Source organism: Panthera tigris, chromosome B3 (assembly GCF_018350195.1).
Source record: "Panthera tigris isolate Pti1 chromosome B3, P.tigris_Pti1_mat1.1, whole genome shotgun sequence".
NCBI classification, from domain to species: Eukaryota; Metazoa; Chordata; class Mammalia; order Carnivora; family Felidae; genus Panthera; species Panthera tigris.
The window spans coordinates 57,034,783-57,046,542 of NC_056665.1; positions in this window are offsets into that span (position 1 = coordinate 57,034,783).

Sequence of the window (11,760 nt, forward strand, 5' to 3'; positions counted from 1 at the left end):
TTACATTATAACAACTACTATTAAACGAGCCAGGCATATCACTATGGTTATTTTTCCCCTTGCATTTTTTTCTTATCTGTACGTTGACAATTATCACAGTTTAATTAATTTATTTTTCTATGTATTTATCTTAAATCACACCACAGCCTTCAACGTGATGCAGATCTCTCTCAATGTGTTTAAACCCATTGGACATACTAGCGCGTTTTTCTTTGGAAAGGTAACTCCTAGCCTTTGGACCTTCCTTAGTGTTGTCTGGTGGATCTCTAGACTTGCTGAACATTAGACATGAAGACTCTTTTCACCATCCTCCCAAAGATTCCCTTTGCTTTTGTCTTCTGATATTCCATTTCCTAGATCAAATATTTTTAAATGTTCTCATTTCATATTAGTTGTGTGATACATGTGTTTTTCTATGACACTTGCAGGCTAAAAGAAATACATAACATTTCTGTGTATTAAGTATTTAGGTGCCAACAAGTTGATATTGGTAATTCACATGGTTTCTAACAGATGTCCCTATATCTCCTTTGATGACTGGAATATTCCATGGCACCCTCTGATTTTGCTGTGGCTCTCCAGGCCATATTGGTGTGGTTTGAGAAGTGTGGCTCCAGATTCTCTGTCTCCCTCTTTCACGGTTCACTTTTCTGTTTTGATGGATGCATGTCTTCTAGAACTTTTATGCAAAGGAGTTTAAGCAAAGTTAATTTTTTTTTTTGAGACATTGACATTTAAAAATGTCTGTCTTCTGTCTTGACACTTGATTGATGTTTTGTCTCAAGATAGATTTGAATAAATCTAATACCATAGGCACATTTTGGAGCTTTATGTATGCAAGGTCAGTGAGGATGGTGACTTTTTTAATATACTATTTCCATATACCTGGCAGATAATAGGCAGATGGCAGTGAGAGAATGAATAAAGATATCCCTGTATAGACCTAAGATGTTTTCACCAATGATATGCCAACATGATTACATCTGCCATTTAAAAAAAATGAATACATGATCAATTGTCTAGTAAAGTATAAAATCCAATTATCTGAGACTGTCATGCCAAAATAGATTAAATACTTATGTTTTACCAAGTAGCAGTGGAAAATTGGAGGTAAATTTGTAGTTTTTAGCTGAATTGTGCCATTTAATTATAATATTGTCACCCATCCTTTAAATTAGTAAAATAGTGCTCCTGTTTTTAATGGTGTTGTCAATAATGCAGTCAGCTTGAGCTCAATAGGTAAGCTAGTTTATCATAACTTGAAAGCCATCCTATATTTATAGTATATTAAATGCATGAGCCAATAATTCCTAGTCTGGAATAATGCATCAATCCATAATGAGAATTGCTTTTAATTTAACCATTGATAAGTAAAAGATAACTCAATATTCCTCTTCTAGGAAGGCTATTCTAATAATGATCCAGTTGTCCTTTCTCAATAATAAAGTCAACCACTCAAGCAAACATGCCATGTTCTGATCCCAGTGAAAATGAGCGTGTCTAAGCATGTTAGATCAGTGCTAATGAGACTGGCCTTAGAGACTTGAATCCTTCATGAGTCTCATGGCCTCATACTATATTCCATTCCAAGGCAAACTACTTGCAATTGCCAAGTAGGATAATTAAATGGGAATCTATCACTGCAAACTTTCCATTATTGCAATAAAACAATTCAAATCAGCAGCAGCAGCAGCAGCTTATATGAAAAGGGTAGAATATCATATATTTATTTCATTAACCTTGGTTCTGTATCTTGAATTCACACATTCTCAAGTTGGGAGTATCCTACATTTCATGTATCTTAACCTCCCTTCTACTTGTAGAGAAGTTGATTTGAAATTTTTAAGTAGCCCAACTTAACTTCAAAAGAAAAAATGAACTTTCTTTGACTTCCATATAAAACTCTTCAGTTTGAAAACAGCTATTATCTTCAGCCCTATTACACATTGCAACAATCCTCACTTCTCCTGTTTGAATATCCCCTGTTCTTCATATGGTACTGTTTGTCTACTCTTTGTTAGAGTATGTTAAGTTAGGTTGAATACAATTCTTTACACAAGGTCTGACTAGCTGAATAAACAGAGGTATTAATAGCCTCGTCAGAGTTGAATTAATCTACCAACACATCCAAAGGTTGCCTTAGCTTTTGCTACAACAACGTGATAGCCCTATTTCACTCGGAGTTTACTGTTGACTGCAACTCATAGAAGTTTTATAGTGGGTGTTCTTGTTTTGTCATAGGCTACCCAGTCTATTCTCAACACCATTCTCTTCGGGAATCCAAGTACCAGACTTGGTGTTCATACCTGGACATGTATTGATCTTAGTGCCATGAAGCAAATGTTCCTAAAAGACCATTTTAATCCTTTAACTTCCTGACATAACTCCATAATCATGGAAACACCACCATGGTTTCAGGTGCAAGTTTTGATGACCCTATCTGTCTTAATGCAGCCCATCTTGCATTTGGTCCCAAGAAACCATTAGAAAGAAGTTCTAGTACAGTCCACCCTCCATATTGACTTTTTGGTTTCAGGAAGAGACAATGTGTTCTTCCATAAACCTCCTTTCTTCACCTTCTGAATTTCTTTGTGCCACAGGAAGCATTTCCTCCCTTTTCATGAAGCACCAAATACTCCATGATTTTTCTATTCCTAACTGCTGCTGAGGCTGTTTGTGTTTTATTTCTAATTCTTTTATTCTTTCTAAGAAGCTTCTACAATTTCCTTTTTGTAGGTTACTTAAATTTAAGCATAGAAAGCTAGATGCAGTTTTAAAGCTACACTTGAGAGGTTCTATTTTAAGCTATTTTAATATGGAGAAGTTTTAAGTTATAGAAATGAAATGTTACAATAAAAAAAAGATTGTGACTGATTTTATCACACACATAATGCCATAATCAATCTAAATATACATGTTCAAAAGAGAGGTAAATACCTAAACGTCCTAATCTTACTGAAAATAGAAGACTCTTAGTATTTATATTTGGAAATGCTTTATATAACTCTTAAGTAGCTATTGAATTGCTATTATGTTCTCTGCATTCAAGATACTTACAATATATTTGGGGAGACATTTAAACTTTCTGAAAACATCAGATTAGAGTGAAATAATAACAGGCACTTTCAAAGATATGATTTTACTTATTTATTGCAACAACCATGTGATTTAAGACTTAATGGTGTTATAATCTTCATTTTACAAGTGAGAAATCTGTGGCTAACAGAAGAAAGGGGATGTGCCTGAAGTCACATGTCCTAGAAGTAGAACAAACTTGTGTCAGCCTCAAACATGCCAACTCCTAACCTACTGCTCTTTCTTTTAGTTCTAACATAATCTCTGCCCTACCCCTCCCAAATTTCAGAAGAGAATCTAATTAGAAATTTATTTCTTACTTACTCTCTCAGTATATTACATTGCATCTAAATTTCTTACCTATTTCCCATTTTTATCATCAAATTCTTAGAAGTTGAGGTGAGTACACGGCTATAAACAAATATTGGGCATAAAGTATATATAATAGATGATATCAGTCAATGATGTGCTAATAAGTATTTAACAGTAAGTTCGTGGGGGCAGGGGAGATGCCAGTTGTAGCATTTACCTATATCCATGGTGTAAATACTCCTACTGTGGCTGATTTCAAGCCATCATTAAGATGTCTTTGACTGTCCAGTGTTTGTGGTGTTAGGAAAGATGTACACAATCAGCTCTAATGGACTGGGATGAGTTGCATGAGCCCTCATTGGTTATTCTTCCAATAGGACATTAAATTAGTCATACACTGGGCTGTCATCCATGGTTTTTATTTTTCCCTTGATGAACTTTACTGAAGAATAATTTACATGCAATAGACTACATCCATTTAAAGTATACAATTCAATAATTTTTGACAATTGTATACACCTGTGAAACCAAAAACTGCGCTAAAGATCACCTCTGTTGTGACCCATGGTAGGGCATCCTCCTCCATTCCTGGGAACAACTGATTTGCTTTATGTCCCTACAGATTGTTTATATAAGTGCCATAAAAGCTGCTTGAACAGGTTGGCACAGGGGATTAAAGGCAAGGATAACAGTATTCAGTAGAGGAAATCATGGAGATAGGCTTTGAGAGACTCAAGCTTCTACTTAGTAGTTGTTTTTCTCACCAGAAAGGGAAACCCATCTGAAAATAAAGTCAAAATAAAGTAAAGTGGTGTCAAAGAGTGGAGAAAGAGTGGGGTGTCTAGGTGGCTCAGTCAGTTGAGAGTCATAGTCTTGGTTTTGGCTCAGGTCATGATCTCACACAGTTCATGGGTTCAAGCCCCACATTGGGCTCTGCACTAACAGTGCAGAGCCTGCCTAAGATTATCTTCCTCTCTTTCTGCCCCTCCCCTTCTCTCTCTCTCTCTCTCTCTCACTCTCTCTCTCTCTCAAAATAAATAAACATTATTAAAAAAGAGTGGAGAGAGAGAGATCCCCACAGATATGATTTGCACATCTGGATTCAGCCATCCCTGAATCTACATTACCCCACACTGTCAGTAAAAATCTACATATACCAGTATTAATTCAGTATTATTTGGAGATCAGAAAGGCCATGAGAGGATATCCTGTGATGATGTGGTGCAGAACACACACAAGAGGGATGTCAATGTAATTTTAAAATTATTCTGTTAAAAACAGTATTTGATTTTTTTTTTTTTTACCGAATCTCATTTGTTTTTCCCTTGCCTCCTGGCACCCTATCACAAACATAAATCAATGGTGCTTAGTTGAATACAGTGTGTGCCTTGCCCACCAGCACATACATGCATCCTTCCTGCCAAGCTTGTGGTTTCTCTGGACAGTGTTGTGTTGTAAATCAATACTGTTGCCATTGCCTCTTGGTAAGAAAATTCTTCCTAATGCCCATATTCGTTATGTCTATGAAGTGTAACGGTGTATTCTGACAGACTGACTTATTTTGATCATCATCTGAAAGAATTTTGACTGGCAGAGGTGGGAAAGTAGGCATGCAGCCAGAGGAAAGAATAAAGATATCAAGACACAAATGTGTAAGAAATATAAAACATTCCTTTCCAGCTGGTCCATAGAGGATGAATAGGTAACAAGAGTAGAAAGACGAGCTGAGGAAAAGATGGAGAGAGCCCCACTTGGCAGGCTGAAGACTCTGGATTTCCCTCCTTAAATAAAAGAGAGTTGGACAGTGGATTTCAGCAAGACAGTACCCTCTTTAGAACTGTGAGCCAGAGTAGAATGGCTTAATGGAGAGAAACAGGCAAGAGGGAACCACATAGAAGATTCTGATAATACTTTAAATGGTAAATAAGAAAAACCTGACCCAGAGGCATAGCAGTAGCAATCAGTAGTAGATGCATCTTGGGGAATAGAAATATAGATCCTGTCACATTTTTGGTTACAGAGGGTAAAAGAAGAAACAGAGGTGACTCTTGACTTTCGATCAAATCTGACTGATAGGATTTCTTGATGCCATTCACAGAGCAAGGACCTGCAAAGAGAAGAAGAAACAGGTGTTTTATGGAAGGTAGGATTCAGATTGAAGATAACTTAGTTGTAGATGGTAACTTAATTTTGAGATTAGCATGTAGCAATGTTAGTCAAGGAGCCGGCAATTGGGAACAAGTAAATAGATCAAGAGAGAGAGAGTCAAGGACCAGAAGTAGAAAATTGGAAACCATATTCGTGGAAGCTAGATTTTAAAAACAGATGAAGAAATGATTGTTCTAGGGCAAGAGTCAGCAAACTAGAGCCCACAGGCCAAATCTGACCTGCCACCTGTTTATTACTATTGTTAAACTTTTTATTTTCAAATAATTGTAGGTTGACATAAAAATTGTAAAAAAAAAAAAATAGTAGATATCCCTCCCATGTAACCTTTACTCACAGTAGTTTCTATAATGTCTTATAAAACTCCAGTATAATATCATAACGAAAACACTGACAAAATAACAATCTTATTCAGATTTCCCCAGTTTTTCTTATATTCATGTGTATGTGTGTGCATGTGTGTATGTGTTTAGTTCTGTTCAGTTTTATCACATGTTTGGTTTCATATATCTACCACCTGCGTCAAGATACAGAATAGTTCGATGACCATAAGGATCTCTTATGCTGCCCTTTTATATAACCACACTCACCTCTCTCCCCGACCCCAACCTCGCCTGGAAACCACTAATCTTTTCTCCATTGTAATCTCAGAATGGTTATATAGATAGAGTTATACACTATGAAATCTTTTTGGATTGGCTTTTTCCACTCAGTATTATTCCCTGGAAATTTTTCCAGGTTGTTGTGTATTTCGGAAGTTCATATCTTTTATTGGTGGCTAATATTACAAGATATGAATCTACCACGATTTGTTTACTTTTCACCTATTGAAGGGCCTCTGGGTTGTTTTCAGGGTTTGATTATAATAAATGAGCTGTTAGGAACATTTGCATATAGGTTTTTATGTGAACATAAGTTTTCATTTCTCTGGGATAAATGCCCAAATAGTGCAATTGTTGGGGTCACACGGTAACTGCATGTTTAATTTTATAAGACACTAGAAAACTGTTTTACAGACTAGCTGTGCTATTTTACATTACTAACAGCAATGTGTGAGTCATCCCTTACCACCTGATTTTGTAAGTATTGTTTTATTGGAACACTGCAGAACTCACTTGTTTACATATATGTCTATCACTATTTTGACACTACCATGACAGAGTTGAATAGTTGTGACAGAAGCCATGTGGTTCATACTGACTAAAATAGTTACTACCTGATCCTTTACAAAAAAAGGTTTCTGACCTCTTCCCTAGGGATCGATGTCTGTCTTTTTTGGGAAGGTAGAACAGGGCTCAGAAGCCTGGGCTGGGTGTGGTTAGCTTAGAGCTGTAGAGTAAAAGAGAGGAATGAAGTCTGAGTTTCAGGCAACGTGATCCATGGCTACTGAAGGCAAAGTGGATTCCTGTACTTGTCCCAAGTTTGATAGATAGCTTTGAAGGAAATTCTGAAAAGAATCGAGGAAATCCAGGATTGGATGGGAGAACTGGATCCTCTAGAGGGGTTACCTAGAAAGATTTTCTGAGGCAGCAACCTACAATGGGTGGAAGTCATTAATGAAGTGCCATGAACATGGGACAGGTAGGAGATGGTAAAGATATCAGCTGAGACGGGGAATTGTCATATTTCTTCAGTTCTAATGACATCAGTTGTAAGAAACACAGTAATTCAAGTAGCAAGATTTTAAGAAAAAAAATGGTTGAACATTACAAAATATCACTTGGAAAATACTCCCAACAGAAACTGAAACTTTGAAACATTTGTGTCTGAGAATGGAAGAAATGTAGGTCAGGAGAGGTATAGTAGAGTATAATTGCTAGAGAGATAAAGTGGTCACCATCACAGGATGTTGAAGTCCTGGAGGATGATTTAACTGATAGGTTGGAAAAGAAAATTTGGAACAGATGCTAAAATCTTGAGACATTTGACAATATCAATAATCTCATCAGTCACCACCAAGTAATACATTTCCAGAAAATTACAGTTGTTTCCTTCCCATTGCATCATTTTTGTTTCCCTTAACATTTTCCTAAAATAGGTGTCATTATCTCCATTTTGCAGACATGTAAACTGACCTGATAGTTCTAGGGATTTGCCTAAAGCCAAGATAGGGGAGTGGCAGAACTGATGTATAAATTCAAGCAAGCTCAGCTGCCGGCTGGCGTGCCTGAAGTCTATACAGGTAAAGGTGACTAGGATGAAGAGTGTGTCATATGGATAGCATGGCCTTTGCTCCAGTCCCTTTTATGATAAAATTTCTTCATCTGAATGGCCTAGTAGAGCCAGCAAAGAACAAAAATAAAAACATTAATTCTTCCAACTCTGTCCCCTCCTCCACGTGTCAGAGGTATGGTTACAGGAATATGGAAGGCACTATCACCAGGGAAAAGTTAGGATCTAGGAGGCCAGGTAAGGAGGTATGAATGGAAGAGAAAGATGTGGGAAATTGGTTCCCAATCATACAGGGCCTTCCGAGTTACAGTGTAAGAGGCCCAATGGCAGGTAGGAGGGAGGAGAGAACCTTGAGAACGCTCAGCCACTCAGGATGCAAACCCTACATCTAACTCTCCTTCTGCTTCTTCTGCTCTTGTATATTGGCTTACGATGTGTTTCCATCAGACTTCTGTTCCAAACAGCTTCACTCTCTGTCAGCTCCAAAGCACAGAGCCTCATACTACTTTATTATCCTTGCTGGATCACATCAGCTTGCTTAAGCAATGTTGATGTCAGGTATTCTGGGTACATTTGCATGTTGCAGAGTATCCATTCAATTTTTGTATCCTGCAGCATTAAAACAGAACAATTGCTTTATATTCTTTTCTTCCGTCTCCATCCTCTATAGAACCTTCTTTCAGTTCAGTGGTGTTTTGGGGAAAGGTCTCTGTTCTATTTTGCTATTTTATTTATACTTTTGCCACATCCATCCTGATTTCTTTACAAGACTCTTACAATTTCTTTCAGGCTCTCAGTTCATGGTTTGTGTAACCTATGTGGTAATATCAGATGGCCCAGGAAACAAAAAGGAGTAGAGAACAAAGTGGAACATTAATCTATAGACGATTAAATGGGGGTACATAAGAGCTAACATGGCAACTGAAAGCTCACCAAAGAGCTTATGGGTCCACTAAGGATGACCTCAGATAAATTTGGCAGATGGCCAAATATGAAGAACTGAGCAAGCATTTTGGTTGCTTTTTTCTCCCTCTCTTATTCATTCAATAGATTAAAAAAAAAAAAAAAACATACGAGTGATTAATTCTGTCTCAAGAGGCTGACTGTGATCTAATTCACTGAGGCTGTCTGAAAAACAAAAGAGAAACAAAATCAGAGGATTTGGGAATTTCAGCAAGGCTAAAATAAAATGGCACATTTGTTTGATTTCTCCCTTTGTTTCCCATTTAATAATATCTGTACTAGTTAAGCAGATCCTCAAATATCTTAGAAATGGAAAAAAGATGATTACAGCAGTAAAATGACAGTTGCCCTCTTATTTCTACTTTAACTGAAACCACTGACTTTGTTTGTTTTGGACTTGATGAAGACCACCAAAGCAGTTTTACGGTAATTCCCTCTTCCAGTCTTTACCACTTGATTTTCTAGCACTGATTAGTAGGTGTAGTAATCCCAGTTCTCATACTAAGTAAAGACAAGATGATAAAGCAACACATGTGTGCTCTGGAAAATAAATTTATATAAAAGCAACTAATGCTTTTTTTCTTTTTCTTTATTTTTCTTTCTTATTTTTTCTTTTTCCTTTTCCATTCTCTTTCCTTCTTTTTTTTTTTTTTTTTAATTTTCTTTTTGCTATGTGGTCAGAAAGAAGGTAGGCGTTCTAAGAATTTTCTAACATGGATTCGTCCTGCTACTTCCCAGCATTGAGCCTACCTGTAAGCTTGTGAATATGGTACTATTAAGAGATACATGTAGGGGGTCTGGGTGGCTCAGTTAAGCATCTGACTTTGGCTCAGGTCACGATGTTGGAGGTTCCTGAGTTTGAGCCCCGCATCAGGACTCTGTCCTGACAGCATGGAGCTGTCAGATTCTGTGACTCCCTCCTCTCTGCCCCTCCCCCCACTCTCACGTGCTCTCTCTCTCGCTCTCAAAAGTAAATAAACATTAAAAAAAATTTTTAAAAAAAGGAGACACATATATTTTGAATTGGGAGGAGACAAGCATAAGAAAGACCTGAGTGACCCAGTTCTAAGCTTCAAATTTATCTATTATGAAAATAACTAAGAGGATGGAACTATGATTTAAGAAACAATAAGCAAATGACACTGACAGGGTTATTTAAAAAGTAATTTTTAGATGCAAAAGGAAATATGGTTTGATTGTATAACAGTTTTAATATTACTATGTACTTTCTTTTGAGCTTCTCAGAATTTATTACCCACATTCTACTGACTTATAAATAATTTAATTTTGATTACTTAAAATTGGCTAGGTAAATTGAATCTGCTATACAAATTCATCAAACACTTGAAATAATGTTATTGATAGTTCCTGCCTCACCAGTTTGAGAAATAAAATAGAAAAACATTCTTTTATATTCAAATTAGAATTACTGAGCTCCAATCCCCTTTTCTTGGGCTTCTTACTAGACCCTCAAAGTATGTGTCAGAGTCTGAGAATCAGCCCTTTGCATGGCTAGGCTTCAAATACCTGCCCAGTGAGCAAGAACATCTATAGATAAGCCCTACTGAAGGTATTTTCAAGACAAAAAAAAAAAAAAAAAAAGTGAACTTGTTAGTGTTCCTGTTAAATTTCCTGTGGGCTACTGGTATTTTGTATTAAACACCCCTTTCCTATTAGCACTATAAAAATCCCCACAAAATATAAGGGCATCCAGAATTTTAAAATAGGACTTAAATCCATCCTTGTTTCCCCCAACATCCAGCATTTCTATATTTAAAAAATCCATCAATACTGTTAATATCCTACATAGGAGTACCCTACAAACAAATAGGAAAATGTTGAAGGATTTAGTATAATTAGGTAAGAAAATATAAGATATTACAGAAGTTTTCCGGGCGGGGGGCGGGGGAAGCAAACTCCTCAGGTGGTATCCTGCAAATGAAGATACATACCCAAGCAGCATTCACACCGGGCCTGATTTATTTCAGTAGGGAAATCTCATAGTGACATGAGCAATGGTAATTACATAGGTCTTGAATTGCCAGTTGCATTCTACAATAACACACAGAAATCCGGCATAACTGAATATCAGATTCCAGGAATTGGATGCTGACTCTTCATTAAGGGGCTTGTAAATTTTATGATTAGGAAGCAGAAACTTTCCTCTGTTGTGACCCAGGGCAGAGGTATAAGCCTGGAAATTATAGCCATCTGACTTTGCCAGTGACTTTAGAAAATGGCTTTGCCATATGGCTGGCAAGCTAGTAGCAACATGTCACCGTGACAATAGCAACATGTCACCATGTCACCCCTAGCCCTTCCCTGGCATAATGTGGAAGGCAGTTTGGAGGACTTGTTTCCAAATGTATTTGTTGAACAGGAATCTTGGGCTATACCTCGTTTCCATAGAATTTTGAAGGAATTCTTCAACTCATTTCTTGAGAGGCCATACACAGGCAGTCAGACAAGTTATTTCTTAATACACAGTCCATTTCCCAAAGATGGCCTCTAACTGTATGGCATGCTTTATTATATAAACAACTTGTACTATTTCAATTTGTATGGGAAACTCTAAAAGATGGTCAATATTGACCAAGTGACTAATTCCAGAGTGTTGATCATATTCATCCAAAGCATAGAGGGTCCACTTTATAAGAATTTTGGGTTTTTGTTTGTTTTAGAGAAAGAGAGCTTGCATGAGCAGGGAGAGGGGCAGGAAAGAGGGAGGGAGGGAGGAAAAGAGGGAGAGAGAGAGAGAGAGAGAGAGAGAATGAGAATGAGAATGAGAATATATTAAGCAGGCTCCATCATGGGGCTTGATCTCACCACCCTGAGACCATGACCTGAGCAGAAATCAAGAGTCAGATGCTTAACAGACTGAGCCATCCAGGTGCCCCACTTTGTAAGAATTTGTAAGAATAGCCCGAGGAAGAGTACATGGTCAAGTCCAGAGAAGTAAGACGACTGGTATCATTGGCTGTGGTTCAAAGGTTAAACAAAGTTCATCCATCCAGGGCTCCCAAGCCTTTTCTGTGACTGAGGAACCTGTGTCATGTTAAAGGAAGGAATAGT